The sequence below is a fragment of the Rhinopithecus roxellana genome, chromosome 5 (genome assembly GCF_007565055.1).
Source record: "Rhinopithecus roxellana isolate Shanxi Qingling chromosome 5, ASM756505v1, whole genome shotgun sequence".
NCBI lineage: Eukaryota > Metazoa > Chordata > Mammalia > Primates > Cercopithecidae > Rhinopithecus > Rhinopithecus roxellana.
The window spans coordinates 131,889,347-131,905,932 of NC_044553.1; the positions used below are offsets into that span (position 1 = coordinate 131,889,347).

General features: G+C 46.2%; 1 non-coding gene across 1 annotated transcript; it reads left to right on the top strand.

Annotated features, from left to right (window-relative positions):
• The first annotated feature begins 8,225 nt into the window (after nucleotides 1-8,225).
• LOC115898073 lies at nucleotides 8,226-8,331 on the top strand. The gene has a single exon (XR_004057827.1). It is a non-coding gene; the product is annotated as a small nucleolar RNA U13 (small nucleolar RNA).
• The last annotated feature ends 8,255 nt before the right edge of the window (nucleotides 8,332-16,586 follow it).

Consider the following 16,586-nt stretch of genomic DNA (forward strand, 5'->3'; position numbering starts at 1 on the left):
GGTCTTGAACTCCTGACCTCAGGTGATCTGCCTGCCTCAGCCTCCCAAAGTGCTGGGATTACAGGCATGTGCCACCATGCCCAGCTCAGACAGGTATTTTCCACTCACTTCTTCAGTTAACACTCACTTGGGTGTCTATTACTGTGTATGCTAGGGATGCAAAGATGAAAAGAACTAAGTCCCTAGTGGGAGAGAATGATATACATTGCAATGCAGTATGAGAAGTATTCGAGTTGAGCTTTGCAGAGAGCACTATGAGATCTCAGAGAAGGGGGAAAGTAAGTCTGTCTCAGAAGGGTTATGGGTCAGCACCAGGGTGTTTCTTTTTTAAAAAAGAAAATATATTAAAAATTAACTGGTTGTATTGCATTAAGTAATAATAAGTATTGTTTTGTGTAGCATTTGTTTCAATTATGTACTGTATAGGTACATTCGTGCAGTGTCAGAATGTAAAACAAATTTCCTACGTTCAGACAAAGAAGTGTGAAAGTTCTGGGTTTAGAGACTGATAAATAAGGCTGGGTGTGGTGGTTCATGCCTGTAATCCCAGCACTTTGGGAGGCGGAGGCAGGTGGATCACCTGAGGTCAGGAGTTGGAGACCAGCCTGGCCAACATGGTGAAACCTTGTCTCTACTAAAAATACAAAAATTAGCTGGCCGTGTTGACACACGCCTATAATCCCAGCTATTCAGGAGGCTGGGGCAGGAGAATTGCTTGAACCCGGGAGGCAGAGGTTTCAGTGAGCTGAGATCGTGCCATTGCACTCCAGCCTGGGCAATAAGAGCAAGACTCCATCTCAAAAAAAAAAAAGGGGGAGAGAGAGAGAGAGATAAAGTGATAAATAACTACCACACACTGAACGCCTTTGATAGGCCAGGCATCAGGGTGTTGGTGTCCCACTGTATAGCTGAAGAGGTTAGCTATGACTTAAGAGATTTTCCAAATCCTTCCAGATTCTCCCTCCTTAGTAAAGCAAAGGCCATGCCTGAATGACCAGCTCCTGGAGTCTTCTCTTAGCAGAGCAGAGGCCATTTCCACCAGAAGAGCAAGGCCAACTCTAATACAGAGATAGAGAAAGCCCTAAGATAGATAGAGAGAACCTAAGATGGAGAAAGCCCCACTACCTTTCTGGCCTGCTGGGGAGTAGGAAGGGTAAGGAGAGAGAAGAGGGTCAGAAGGGTCTCGTGCTTATTCCTCCTCTCCAGGTCTTGGATGGGGTCTGGACAGTGGTACTCCATACACAGAGGGGGCTCTCACCCAGCTCCCCACTAGGGACTCTGGGAGGAACCTGTATCCAAGGCTGTTTTATGCCCAACCAGGGGCAGCCATGCCAAAGTGAACCTGGCAGTAAAAACCCGAGTAGGCAGAGAGAAGCTCTGAGGCTGAGCTCTTCTGAGTCCCCCTGATTCTTGCATGGCATGGATATCACGTTGGGAACCAGCAGCCTGCTGTGTGTGGGACAGCCCTGATGGGGCAAGGTGACCCTACAGCAAACTCAGAGGAGGTCAGGGGTCTGTACCACTGAGAACAGAGGGAGAAATGAGCATCAAGTTGCAATGGGGAGGAGCCAGTGTTGGAAGGAGGGGGTCGGCTTTGCTAAAGAATGAACCGCAAGTTTGCCTAGCAGAGCAGCGAGGCCTGAAGAGTAAGCAGAAACCAAGAGGACAAGGCAGCTTGGTATGGGGGCTTAGGAACAAGGATTCAGGATGGTCCACAGGCTGCCTGGCTGCAAGGCCCATCTCTGCCATGTACTATCTGTGTGACCTTGGACAGGTTACTAATCTTTTTGTGCCTCAGTTTCCTTATCTGTAAGACAAGGATGATAATAACAATTGTACATATTTGATAAGGTTGTTATGAGAATTAAATTAGTTTGTAAAGCTCTCACATATAAGCATCAGTTAAACAAGTAAATCATTCACCAGACAATAGGATTCTATATGGATAGCAACATCCTATGTCTCCCACACCCTCAAGTTAGACTGTCAGTTAAAAATTCCCGCAACCAGCCAGGCACGGTGGCTCATGCTTGTAATCCCAGCACTTTGGGAGGCCGAGGCAGGCGAATCACGAGGTCAGGAGTTTGAGACCAGCCTGGCCAACATGGTGAAACCCTGTCTCTACTAAAAATACAAAAAATTGGCTGGGCGTAGTGGCGGGCGCCTGTAATCCCAGCTATTTGGGACACTGAAGCAGTAGAATCGCTTGAACCTGGGAGGTGGAGGTTGCAGTGAGCCGAAATTGAGCCACTGCACTCCAGCCTGGGTGACAGAGCAAGACTCCGTCTCAGAAAAAAAAAAAAGAAAAAAAAATTCTCCCAGCCATCATCAGCTCATGGGGAGGACTGGATCAGTTATAGACTGCACATTTAAGATGTAATCTACATTATGGCCAGGCGCAGTGGCTCACACCTGTAATCCTAGTACTTTGGGAGGCTGAGGCGGGTGGATCACCTGAGGTCAGGAGTTGGAGACCAGCCTGACCAACATGGGGAAATCCCATCTCTATTAAAAATACAAAAAAATTAGCCGGGTGTGGTGGCGCATGCCTGTAATCCCAGCTACTTGGGAGGCTGAGGCAGGAGAATCACTTGAACCTGGGAGGCAGAGGTTGCAGTGAGCCAAGATCATGCCATTGCACTCCAGCCTGGGCAACAAGAATGAAACTCCATCTCAAAAAAAAAAAAAGTAATCTAAATTAAACGGCTTGACCCTCCCCAAACACAGTCCAACTGGGAAGACAGACACAGCAAGTCTTTACATTTACTTACCTCCGATTGTCCAAAAGTAATTCAGAAGGGAACTGCAGCAGGCAGAATAAAGATCTTCCCCCAAATGTTCATATCCTAATAAATATGTGAATATGGTACGTTTCATGACAAAAGGGAAATTAAGGTTGCAGATACAATTAAGATTTGCTAATTAGCTGACCTTAAAATAAAGCAGTTATTCAACCAGACTTCCCTTCCCCAAAAAATAAATGCATAAAAAATAAAGCGATTATCTTGGATTATCGAAGTAGGTTCATTATAATCACAAGGGTCCTTAAAAGTGGAACCAAGAGGCAGAAGAGGAATCAGAGTCAGAGGAAAGTGTGATTATGGAAGAATGAATGGTTGAAGACATACGGCATTGTTGGCTTTGAAGACGGAGAAAAGGGGTCATGACCCAAGAAATACAGATAGTTTCTGGAAGCCAGAAAAGGCAGGGAAACAAATTCTCTGGAACCCCAGAAAGGAACACGATTTAGCCAGCACCTTGATTTTAGCCTGGTAAACCTGCATTGGATTTTTGACCTACAGAACTGCAAGGTAAAAAGTCTGTGTTGTTTTAAGCTGCCAAGTTGGTGGTAATTTGTTACAGTAGCCATAGAAAACTGTGGTCATTTGTTACAGTAGCCATAGAAAACTACCGCAGGGATGTCTTCTAAATGTGGTGTTCTCTGTGAAGTGTTTATGCCAGGTATTAGAAGCCCTGGTTTTTATATAAGAGCCTGAGCAGAAAGTCAAACTAGGTGGGCCAAGCAATGTCCCAGGATGCTAGGTCACCAGAAGGTTTCCAAAGTAACAAGCCACTAGAAAGTCAATGGCTTGAGTCCCAAACTCTGAGGCAGTATCCTTTTTTTTTTTTTTTTTTTTTTTTTTTTTTTGAGACAGAGTCTCACTCTGTCACCCGGGCTGGAGTACAGTGATGCAATCTTGGCTTACAGCAACCTCTGCCTCCTGGGTTCAAGCGCTTCTCCTGCCTCAGCTAATTATTTTAGTTTTTCTTTTTTTAGTAGAGATGGAGTTTCACCATGTTGACCAGGCTGCTCTCAAACTCCTGACCTTGAGTGATCTGCCTGCCTTGGCCTCCCAAAGTGCTGGAATTATAGGCATGAGCCACCGTGCCTGGCCGTGAGACAGTATCTTGAAAGTACAATCTGATTGTGGGCCCCTGGCTTAGGGATGAACTCTAATTCACACATTCTTTCTTGAAGCTTCTTCTCAGACTTGTTAGCCTCACAGGCCACAATGTGGAGGCCAAGTGTAGAAATAGTTAACAAAAGTAAACAGAAAAGTAAACAGGAGTCAGCTCTCCAAAGCTGCTGTGGAAATTCTGTGCGTTCGACGACCACAGGAGCCCAGCAAGGCTGTACAACCACCCAGAGTGTGTAAATCAGTCTTTCACAATGGATAGCAAAACACAAATCCAAGCATCAAGGCAACCTGCATGGTATTTCTGGGACCAGGCTGGCCAGCTGTGCTGGAGCCCAGTTCTTTCACCCCACACAGTGTGCTTTTTCTTGTCTGAGATAGGTGACTATTTATTGGCGGGCACAGCTCAAGAGTTAGAGCCCACTGCACAGTGGGGAGGAAGTATTTTCACAGTCCTCTGCCCGTCATAAATGTTGGTCCTGGGACATCAGTCTTAGCATAATGTGGGAGATGTCATTTGGGTTCATAGACCAAGAGGTTGCTAGGCATTCGTGAGATTACTTTAGGGCCCACAGCTTCTTTTGGGAAGAAGGAAGTCTTCTTCTTCTGGGTGTGGTAATATCTGGAGATTACCAGGTGTGTGGCAGTATATAGACTCCATAGGGGACTGCAGATCTTCAGGGATCTTCATGAACTGAAATTCTTCACAATAGCACCAAGGAATTTCATAAAAGCTTCAGTTTATGGATTGCTTGGACAGGGCAAAAGACTCCATGATCCCTCGAATTTATCCCCTTTTACTTCCCAATTCCAAATAGAGGTGTCCAGGAGGCAATGAGCTAGAAGGACCTCTTTGGATAGTCAGCTTTATATTTATATTTATATTTATATTTATATTTATATCTATATCTATATCTATATCTATATCTATATCTATATCTATATCTAGAGCAGCCCACCACATCTGCAGGAACATCTCTAGTTCCCATATCACTCTTAGAATCACCAGCTAAGGATATCCCACTCGAATGGCCTTTGCCCTGTACCATTGTGCTCGGCCTTGTTTTACTGACATAATTTTTGCTCTTTGCCCCCAGTTGGAGGGTGTGGCCACTGACTCACCTACCAGGAACTCATTGCCTGAGTCCAGTCAACAGGTTAACTCCCATCTGAGTTGGTTGCAAAGAGCCTGAGGACCCATGGAATGCCACAGAATTCCTCTGTGGACCACATCCCAGGTCCTGGTATGGTTCCAGCAGTATCTCTGAGCTCCTGTCCTCAGTTGCTTTGGCCTTTCTTTAGCCTAAGAATTTATTCTTCTCCAGGCAGAGGAATAAAATGAACAGCCATTATTCCTGATAGCCAGAGGCCTAGATTCAAGGTCTTGGTTATAGACAAAAAATATCTGCCTCAGATGTGGACCCCACATAACAAATAACATCTTCCTTCATGGCCCATGTAGTCCTCATTTCAGATGAGAGACTAGACCAAGTCAGGAATCTTGGTGACCACATCATGGTGACTGTTAGATCTTACCACATTTATTTTAGGTATTAATAAACATGATGCAAGAGATGAGTGAACATCGCACAACCAACTGCAGTGTGGCCACCCTGGATTCTCCCAGCATGCATGATTTTCAGGAAGCAGATAAAATTTGGAAAGTTATATTCTTTCTCCCAACTGTGAATTTATGGAGCCTCTAGGGTTTTCTAATATCTATGCAAAGGAATGATTTGAATTGTCTAAACCCAGTCAAGGCTGTGAATTGAGGGCTATATACAACAAAAAATAAGACACGTGCCAGGCGCAGTGGCTCACACCTGTAATCCCAGCACTTTGGGAGGCTGGGATTTGGGAGGCGGGAGGATCACGAGGTCAGGAGATCGAGACCATCCTGGCTAATATGGTGAAACCCCGTCTCTACTAAAAATACAGAAAATTAGCTGGACGTGGTGGCGGGTGCCTGTAGTCCCAGCTACTCGGGAGGCTGAGGCAGGAGAATGGTGTGAACCTGGGAGACGGAGCTTGCAGTGAGCCGAGATGGCACCACTGCACTCCAGCCTGGGCGACAGAGTGAGACTCTGTCTCAAAAAAATAAATAAATAAAAAATAAATAAGACACGTGCCAAAATCCACAAGCAAACCTCCAAATGCTCTTTCCATAACTGAAACCAGTAAGAATCAATATAGAACAGAAAGCACTAGTGGACTTGGGCTTCTGGTTCTCCATCTTCCCCACCCTGTGCCTTCCAGTATGGCAGAGAACCGTGAGCTCACTTCCCATAGACTGCATGTACATAACGCTTGTTGGAAGACAGTTCTCCGTGGGTCTCTCCCATGTCTGCATGCCTTGCGCGCAGCGTCACTGCCCTTTGTTTCAGACCAACTTTTTAAGAGAGCTTCTTTCCCAGAGCAAAGTAAAGCATGCTTACTATCCATTAGCTAAGATTCTGAGCAGGGTGCTTCAGCTCACACCTAGGCAGAGGTGGGAGGATTGCTTGAGCCCAGGAGTTTGAGGTTGCAGTGATCTATGATTGCCTGGGCAATAGAGCAAGATGCTGACTCGAAAAAAAAAGAGAGAGAGATTCTGCTTCCCCAAGCTTAAAGCTAGGCTCTCCTGTGATATGCTTTGCTGTGTGTGCAGATGTCACCTGGCCCCCTTTGCATCGCCTTTGGGAACTGGGACTCAGGAAACGAGCACAAAAAAAAGTCAATATTTTTGCTATTGCTATTTCTATGAGCAAATAAGACCTTTTGTTTCAGACACACCTAGAAGTCTTCTGTCTTCTGCCAGCATCCATGAAACTGCGACAGGCTCACTTACTAGCTTGCAAGTAGGATAAAATCTTAAACCCTCCACAGTTCTTGACAAGCTCTCATTTCTTTCTCATATAACACACTCCTTCAATCCGCCAATGAATTCCCCTCACCCCTGTGATCCTTAAAGCCACCTAGGCAGTTTAGGTCAAGGGGAAACTACTCATGTAGAAGTGAGAACGGACCAAATTAAAGAGCAAGACTGAAGCTGAACCAGGACCTGGTGACAGGGCTGAGATATCCAGAAGTTTGGTTTAAGGCTGAGACCAGAGAAAGGTCATTGTAATTCTGGGCTGTTTATAGCTATATTGTTGGTTGTATGTTCTAGCCGATTGACTGACAGGCAATTCTAAACATGCTTAAGTGAACGAACTTGTTGGTTTTCTCGTCTATAAAATGAAATGAGTTAGATTAGATTGTTTCTGGTGTGCCTTCTAGCTGTAAAATTTGTGCTTTATAAATCTGTAACAGGGCTGCCTAGCACACACATCAGGCACTTGACCTAATTTAAAATAATGATTGCAAAGAGGACTATGACGTAGTGGAAAGGATATAGCATTAGCAGTTAAGAAGCCTGAATTCTAGGCTTAGTCTGCCACTACCTAGCCATGTGACACTGGGCAAGTCACTTAAATTACCTGGAGGAGGCACGTGGGGACATAGACTTAAGATGATTTTGGATGACTCAGAGATGTGGCATTAAATTATATATTGAAAAAGTAATTTTTCTTTTCAGTTTTCTTTTTGTTTTTCTGATTATGTTAAAGAGAGAGTCGCAGTTTAGTGCTGGTGTGTCTTCAACAACTCCTCAACACTTCCCATCCTCCCTTTTTGGCAAAGAGAGACGTCTCAAGCGCAGATACTTCACAGGCAGCACTAGCTAGATAGCATTTAATAACATTGCCCAGCTCTCTTTGCTTTATTTTTGTTTTGCATTCCATTTGTGGCAAATAATTCAGGTTTTCCACTTATGAGAATGATGCAAAGTTTCCTTTAAAAGTAACTTAATTATGAAAATGTTCTAAAATTGATTGTGGTAATATTGCACAATTCTGTGAATACACTAAAAAAAAAAAAAAAAAAAAAAAACCCTACTGAATCATAAGCTTTATATGGGTGAGTTGGATGGTATGCAAATTACATCCCAACAAAGCCATTTTAAAAAGTAAATTGAGACCAGGCATGGTGGCTCACGCCTGTAATCCCAGCAGTTTGGGAGGCCAAGGTGGGAAGATCACTTTAGCCCAGGAGTTTGAGACCAGCCTGGGCAACACAGTGAGATCCTGTCTCTACAAAAAATCAAAAAAATTAGCCAGGCATGGTGGCATACTCCTCTAGTCCCAGCTACTCAGGAAACTGAGGCAGGAGGCTCACTTTGAGCCTGGGAGGTCTAGGCTGCAGTGAACTGTGATCGCACCACTGCACTCTAGCCTGGGTAACAAAGTGAGACCCTGTCTCAAAAAAAATAAAAATAAAAAGTAAATTGGTATCCTTTTGTAGTTCATAAGCATGACAATTGGCTTTTCACTTTCATCTGTGAGATGTGCCTAACTCAAACCTTGTTGGCCGGGCACGGTGGCTCAAGCCTGTAATCCCAGCACTTTGGGAGGCCGAGGCAGGTGGATCACGAGGTCAGGAGATCGAGACCATCCTGGCTAACATGGTGAAACCCCGTCTCTACTAAAAGTACAAAAAACTAGCCGGGCGTAGTGGCGGGCGCCTGTAGTCCTAGCTACTTGGAGGCTGAGGCGGGAGAATGGCGTGAACCCGGGAGGCGGAGCTTGCAGTGAGCCGAGATCGCGCCACTGCACTCCAGCCTGGGCGACACAGCGAGATTCTGTCTCAAAAAAAAAAACAACAAAAAAAAACCTTGTTATATTGTCAGCACATTACCCATCTGATGTGGGGAAAAAAAAAAAGAAAAACATACATTGGAACCAGATATGTGCCTGTCGTCATAGCTACCCGGGAGCCTGAGGGAGGTGGATCTCTTGAAAAGGCTGTAATGTGCTATGATTATATCTGTGAATACTAGCCATTGCACTCCAGCCGGAGCAACATAGTGAGACCCCATCTTTTATTTATTCGCTTATTTTTGAGAAGGAGTTTCGCTCTGTCACCAGGCTGGAGTGCAGTGGTGTGATCTTGGCTCACTGCAACCTCCACCTCCCGGGTTCAAGCAATTCTTCTGCCTCAGCCTCCCGAGTAGATGGGATTACTCTGACTTCAAAGCTCTTGCTCTTTCCCTTTCACCACATTGCCCCCTCTTCACCCAACCTGATTAAACAATCCACCTGTCCAGCCTGGGCAACACGGCAAAACCCCATCTCTACCAAAAATACAAAATATAGCCAGGCGTGGTGGTGCATCCCTGTGGTCCTAGCTTCTCAGGAGGCTGAGGAGGGAGGATCACTTGAGTCTGGGAGGTGGAGGTTGCAGTGAGCTGAGATCGCGCCACTGCACTCCAGCCTAGGTGACAGAGTGAGACCACATCTCGAAAACAAAACAAAACAAAACAAACAAAAAACAGAATCCACCTGCCATGGAAGGGGGTGTTTAGGACCAGGGAGGAGGAGGGACACAAAAGGAGCTCCATCCCTTTCTCGAAGCTGAGCATCCTCGGTCTGGCTGCCAGCCTGAGGGACTCACCTTTCTCGTTCTGGTTTCTCATTGTCTCCCCTGTCCCCAGTTGTCCGATGGAAAATTCTCTTTCTTCACCAGTCCCCCCAGGACTGGAGTCCTTTCCTGCTGCAGGGTCCACGCCAACTCCTGCTGGGATTTTCTCCTCCCGTCTCCTCACCTGTTCAGACTTTGGCCAACTGCCTGGCATTGGGCCATTGCTGACCCTTGACCCTCTGAGGCTCGGCTGGTATCTTGGTCCCCACGAATCTTCTGGTATGATGGTGAGCTCCCCTCCAGTGAAGTAATCAAACGAGGCTACTTGTCTCCCTGCCACTGCCAGTCCCCTCTTTGGGCCACCATCATCTCTGGAGTGGGCACCTAGCGTGCCCTCCAGCCTTGCATGCCTTCAATCCTTTAACTAGTATGGTTCAAAGTGAATTTACTGAGGTACACACTTGATTAGGAAACTCTCTGCTTATCCTTAAGCATCTCCCCACTGTCCTGTGGATAAAGTCTTGACTCCTTAGTCTGGATGTAAAGACCTTTGTGAACTGGTACTTCCTGTACCTTCCAGCCGCTTCTCTCCCCAGTCTTCTCTTCATCCCAGACAAGCCAGTCATTTGATACTGATTACAGTCCCTGAAGGTTTCTAGATGTCCTTGACACACAGTTGGTACTCGCTAAATAGTAATTAACGCACTATGGCCTCTTGCTGCCAGTCTTTGTACGTGCTGTTCCTTCAGTCTGGAATGCCCTTTCCTCCCCCGTTCTCCCAATTCTGCCTGGTTGTTTTGGACTCTGCTCACATGTGATCTCCTCAAGGAAGCCTTCTTTGCCCTCCCATGTTGGGTACCTCTCTCTGTGCTACAATAATACCCGGTGCTTTCCTCTGGAAGCACAGGCCCTAGAGTCTAACTTCCTGGATTTACTTATTTATTTGTTTATTTTTGAGACAGGTTCTCAGTCTGACACCCAGGCGGAAATGCAGTGACATAATCAGGGTGCGCTGCAACCTCTGCCTCCTGGGCTGAAGCGATCCCCCAACCTCAGCCTCCCAAGTAGCTGGGACTACAGGTGCGCACCACCGTGCCTGACAAATTTTCTGTTTGTTTTGTAGGGACAGGGTCTCGCCATGTTGCCCAGGCTGGTCTTGAACTCCTAGCCTCAAGCAATCCGCCTGCCTTGGCCTCTCAAAGTGATGGGATTACAGGCGTGCGCCACCGCACCCAGCCTGGATTTAAATTCTTGGTATGCTATGTGCCCCAGCTGTGTGACATTGGGCAAGTCACTTAACTTCTCTATGCCTCCGTTTCCTCATCTGTAAGATGGAATAATAATAATATCTACTAATACGGTTTCTGTAAGGATTATATGAAACAGTGCAGCCTCAACAGCTTAGTGCAGAGTCTGGCATGTAGTGAACACTCCATAAATGTTAGCTGTTATTATTCTAGCCCACATCATAATCTATGGTAGATACCAGTTCCCTGCTTTGTCTTCCTCATTCTAAGCTCCTTGGGGGCAGGGAGTATATCTCATTTACCATTAAATCTCTGGGTGCCTCTCTTAGAACCTGACACACATGGTGCTCAATACATATTTATTTATTTATTTAATTTATTTATTGAGACAGAGTCTTGCTCTGTCGCCCAGGCTGGAGTGCAGTGGCACAATCTCCACTCACTGCAAGCTCCGCCTCCTGAGTTCACACCATTCTCCTGCCTCAGCCTCCTGAGTAGCTGGGACTACAGGCACCCGCCACCATGCCTGGCTAATTTTTTTGTAGTTTTAGGAGAGACGGGGTTTCACCATGTTAGCCAGGATGGTCTTGATCTCCTGACCTTGTGATCCGCCCGCCTCAGCCTCCCAAAGTGCTGGGATTACAGGTGTGAGTCACCGCACCTGGCCCTCAATACATATTTATTGAATGGATGAATGAATGAATGAATGAATGAATGTATATCTCACTTCTTGGTTTAGCTCAGGAGACTTTGCCTAATCCTGAAGTTCTTTCTGGATTCCCAAGACCAGTTTTCCTTGCTCTGGCCTGGGCAGGTCACAGCCCATATCGTGTTTATGGCATTTGAATTTCAGATCTAAATAACTGGTCTCAACACAAGACAGACATCCCCCCAGGTAGCATATAAGAGAAGTGGCTCATAGTTTGGTAGAAATGCCCTCTCAGCACCTCCACCTTCCTTTGCTCTAATTTGTCATGATGAGGCATGGGCAGCAGTCACACAGAACAGGCCATTCCTCCTTTCAACGAGGGTTTGCAGGGCCAGGCCCTGTTGGGTGCCGAGGATGCCAGGGAAAATAGGGTATGAGCCCTGTTTCTGGAGCTTCCTGAGGAGTGCTGGCTCCAGATCTGGCTGACCAGGCGAGGAGACAGGCAGTTCCGGTGCTGGGTACACACAGCCCATGTCAGGATGTGACCAAAGCATGGGACTGGGAACCAGGGCAGGAAGGCAGGACCAGGAACTCTGATTCATAGGATGTGGAGCAAGTCATAAGTGAGGGAGGGCAGGAGGTGAGCGACTCTGAGAAGCGGCTGAGTGGAGCCCGGCAGAGGTCAGAGTCTATTAGGCGAGGTCCTCCCAGGTCTAGTACCATCAGGGAGGAGAGCGCTCCCAGTGCAGGGGTTGTTGTCAGCCTTGCTCTTTTTTTTTTTTCCTTCCTGTCTCCGTGGAGGAGCTAGAAGGCAGACAGAAAGTCACTCAGGACTTCTCATCCCAGAAGATAAAGGTGAGGAAAGCAGCAGCAGCAGCCACAGGCCAGTATTCCAGAGCAGCTTTGGGTTCCTGTCAAGACCTGCTTTGAGAAGGAGGTGGCTGTGGAGCTGGAGGGCCGGGCCTGTTCCTGCACTGCTGCTAGCAGCACAGCAATGAGGCAACATTAAGAACTGCGACGCAAGTCCCAGTCCTGCTACTAAACCAACTGTGTGGACTTGCATAAGTCACTTCACCCCTTGGGCCTCCATTTCTCCACTTTGGAAAGGAGTGTTGGGATGATGTTAAGGGTTTGCAACATTCTAACATGAAGATTTCGTTTTGAAAGCACAACATTTCAAAGTGTCCACATGATAGTAGTGTTCATTTTGGCATCTGTTGATTTAAAAAATACAAAATTAGGCTGGGTGTAGTCACTCATGCCTGTACTTCCAAAACTTTGGGAGGCTGAGGCAGGAGGATCACCTGAAGTCAGGAGTTCGAGACCAGCCTGGCCAACATGGTGAAACATCGTCTCTAATAAAAATACAAAAATTAGCCGGGTGTGGTGACACGTGCCTGTAATCCCAGCTACTCGGGAGGCTGAGGGAAGAGAATCATTTGAACCTGGGAGGCAGAGGGTGCGGTGAGCTGAGATTGTACCACTGCACTCCAGCCTGGGCAATAGGACAAGACTCCATTAAAAAAAAATACAAAATACAAAATTAGGCATGGTGGTGTTTGCCTGTAGTCCCATCTATTTGAGAGGCTAAGGTGGGAGGAGCACTTGAGCCCAGGAATTTCAGTTTGCAGTGTGCTGTGGTATGCCTGTGAATAGCTGCTGCAATCCAGCTTGGGCAACATAGCGAGATTCCATCTCTAGTCTTTAAAAAAAGGAAAAATACGGCCAGGCACGGTGGCTCACACTTGTAATCCTAGCACTTTGGGAGGTCGAGGAGAGAGGATCACCTAAGGTCAGGAGTTCGAGACCAGCCTGGCCAACATGGCAAAACCCGTCTCTACTAAAAATACAAAAATTAGCCAGGTGTGGTGGTGCACGCCTGTAATCCTAGCTACTCAGGAGGCTGAGGCAGGAGAATTGCTTGAACCCAGGAGGCAGAGGTTGCAGTGAGCTGAGATTGTGCCACTGCACTCCAGATTGGGCAACATAGAGAGATCCCGTCTCTATTTTTTTAAAAAAGGAAAAATACAAGGGATACCAGAGCACTGGGCCAGGTGCTTGTTATAAAGTCCATCAGTGAGCCGGGCGCGGTGGCTCACGCCTATGATCCCAACACTTTAGGAGGCCTAAGCGGGTGAATCATGAGGTCAGGAGTTTGAGACCAGTCTGGCCAACATGGAGGAACCCCTTCTCTACTAAAACTTTGTAGTTTTTTGTAAAATTAGCTGGGTGTAGTGGTGGGCGCCTGTAATCCCAGCTACTTGGGAGGCTGAGGTGGAGCAATCCTTTGAACCCCGGAGGCGGAGGTTTCAGTCAGCCGAGATGGCGCCACTGCACTCCAGCCTGGGCGAAAAGAGCGAAACTCCGTTTCGAAAACATAAAATAAAAATTAAAAAGTAAAGTCCATCAATGATGCCAATAAGATGGAACAAAATTTGAAAGCAGGGTAATGAGTAACATTTGTTACTTTTTGGCTACCCAGTTTTGGAGTCCCTTCCCAGGTTTGTAGAAGATGCCATCTTAGGAGTCTTCGTGGAAGCTGGAGCCTATTGCTTACCTGTCAACATAGAGGCTGAAAATGCCAGATGCTTCTCAACCTACTTTAGCTGCAGAGCTTAGTCATGTGATCTTGGCTGGGCCACTCAGGTTCTATGGACCCAGGAGCCTGGACCAAGCGAGAGCCCAGCACAGAAACTTTTCTGGTGGAAGTGGCCATGGCTACTGCAGCCTTGTCCAGATTCCAGGGCAACAGCAGCAGGGTCATGGTTCAGACCCCAGCCATGGTTGTGGCTCAGCTGCCCAGTGTTCTGAGAACAGAGCAGGACTGTCTGCATAGCTTGTGCTCCACAGTTCTGGCCATGTTCCTGGCTGCTGTCTCACACCCTTTGCTCTCATTCATGCCCTAAACTGGCTCTTTAGCCTTCCCAGAGACCTGTGGGCTGCCCAGCATCTTTACCATAAATCCCTCTTCTGCTTAAAATCATCCAGAGCCAGTTTCTGTTGCATTTTTAAGTCAGAGTTCTGACCAATTCACAGTCTTATTTCAGTCTCCGCATCCAACTTATTTTTGCATTTTGCTTTGGTACACACGGTTCTGAGAAAATTCTGATCATACAGATGGATGGTTATAAATAATAATGATAACAACTATTACTGGCTGGGCACTGTGGCTCCTGCCTGTCATCCCAGCACTTTGGGTGGCTAGGGCAGGAGGATCACTTGAGCCCAGGAGTTCAAGACCAGCCTGGGCAACATAGCGAGACCCTGTCTCTACAAAAAACAATTTGAAAAATAGCCAGGCATCGTGGTGCATGTCTGTAGTTCCAGCTACTTGGGAGACCAAGGTGGGAGGATTGCTTGAGCCCAGGAAGTTGAGACTGCAGTGAGCCGTGATCACACCACTGCACTCCAACCTGGGTGACAGAGCGAGACACAACAACAGCCGCCACAAAAAACTGTTACGTAGCACTCACTATATGCCAGGCCCTGTCCTAATCACTTTGCATATATTAATTCACTTAGCAAACGTTTTGAAGTGGGTCTATCATTAACATCCCCCTTTTGTAAATGAGAAAACTGAGGGACAGAGGAGTAATTTGTCTGAGGTCAAGGACTTAAATCTAGGCAGTCCCAATCCAGGATTTGTGCTCTTAACTCCTGCTAAAGGATTTTTTTTCAGATTCTCTTTTGAGATTAGAATAGTCTTCAATTAAACCAATCTAGACGCTAGAAAGAGAAGCAGTAGAAATATTTGTTTCAAAGTTGAATGAGTAACTATCAAAATATCTAACAACTGCTTTTCGTCATCATAAACATAAAAATCAGGCAATAAACAACTAAAACTTATGACAAATATTAAACAAACAAGACAATTTCATCACTCTGCCAGTGGTGTTCTCTGTTACAGGTCTGGTGGTTTATGGAGCCTGGTACACCCAACTGCAGGAAGCTCTCGGCTCTTCATTGCTTTGCTCTTCACGAGCAGACGTGCCCAGGCTGGCACAGCACTGCAACATCCGCTTGACACACCCATCTCAGTGCTAACTGGGCTCAGATGCTGGGAGGAGCTTGTGCCAAAGTCTGCACAAAATTGAGTTTAGAAAAAAATTACTGCTGGGCACGGTGGCTCACACCTGTAATCCCACCACTTTGGGAGGCTGAGGTGGGCAGATCACCTGAGGTTGGGAGTTCGAGACCAGCCTGACCAACATAGAGAAACCCCATCCCTACTAAAAATACAAAATTAGCCAGGCGTGGTGGCACTTGCTTGTAATCTTGGCTACTTGGGAGGCTGAGGCAGAAGAATTGCTTGAACCTGGGAGGCAGAGGTTGCAGTGAGCTGAGATCATACCATTGCACTCCAGCCTGGGCAGCAAGAGCGAAACTCTGTCTCAAAAAATAAAAAAATATTACACAGATGGGGGTATGTCAGGGAGGCACAGGAGTCAACTGTGCCCCAGTGGCCAAAGTTGGAACAATGTCACCAACAAGATAAAGTAATATTGGATTACAACCCAAAGTGTAGAATGAATATCTGTGAATCGATACTTAAATAATTTATAATTTAAAGAAGAGTAAAAATAGGCTGGGTGCAATGGCTCACACCTGTAATCCCAGAACTTTGGGAGACCGAGGCGGGCAGATCATTAGAGGTCAGAGTTCGAGACCAGCCTCACCAACATGGTGAAACCCCCATCTTTACTGAAAATACAAAAATTAGCTAGGTGGAGTGGCAGGTGCCTGTAATCCCAGCTACCTGGGAGGCTGAGGCAGGAGAATTGCTTGAACCAGGGAGGCAGAGATTGCAGTGAGCCGAGATTGTGCCATTGCACTCCAGCCTGGGTGATAGAGTGAGACTCCTTCTCAAAAAAAAATAAAAAAAATAAAAAAGATAAAAACAAATACTGCTTCAGCTAGGTGATCAAGGTCAACATCAACACTCATAAATCATGTTGACAGTACATACCCTTGATATGATATCATGAAAATGACACCTTTATCTCTGTGATCTTCCTTCCCAAGTCTCTTAACTCCAGTCTACTTGTGAGAAAACCATCAGATAAATCTCACTAGAGGGCCATACTACAAAATTCTCTGCTAGTACTCTTCAAAACTCAGAAGGTCATCAAAAACAAGGAAGGTCTGAAAAATTGTCACAGCCAAGAGAAGCCTAAGGAGATATAAGAGCAAAATGTAAGGTATTATCTTAAACAGGATCCAGGGACAGAAAAAGGCCTTTAGGTAAAAACTAAGGAAATATGAATAAATTATGGACTTTAGTTAATAATGTGTCAACATTGGTCTATCAATTGTGACAAATGTACCCTATCAATTTAA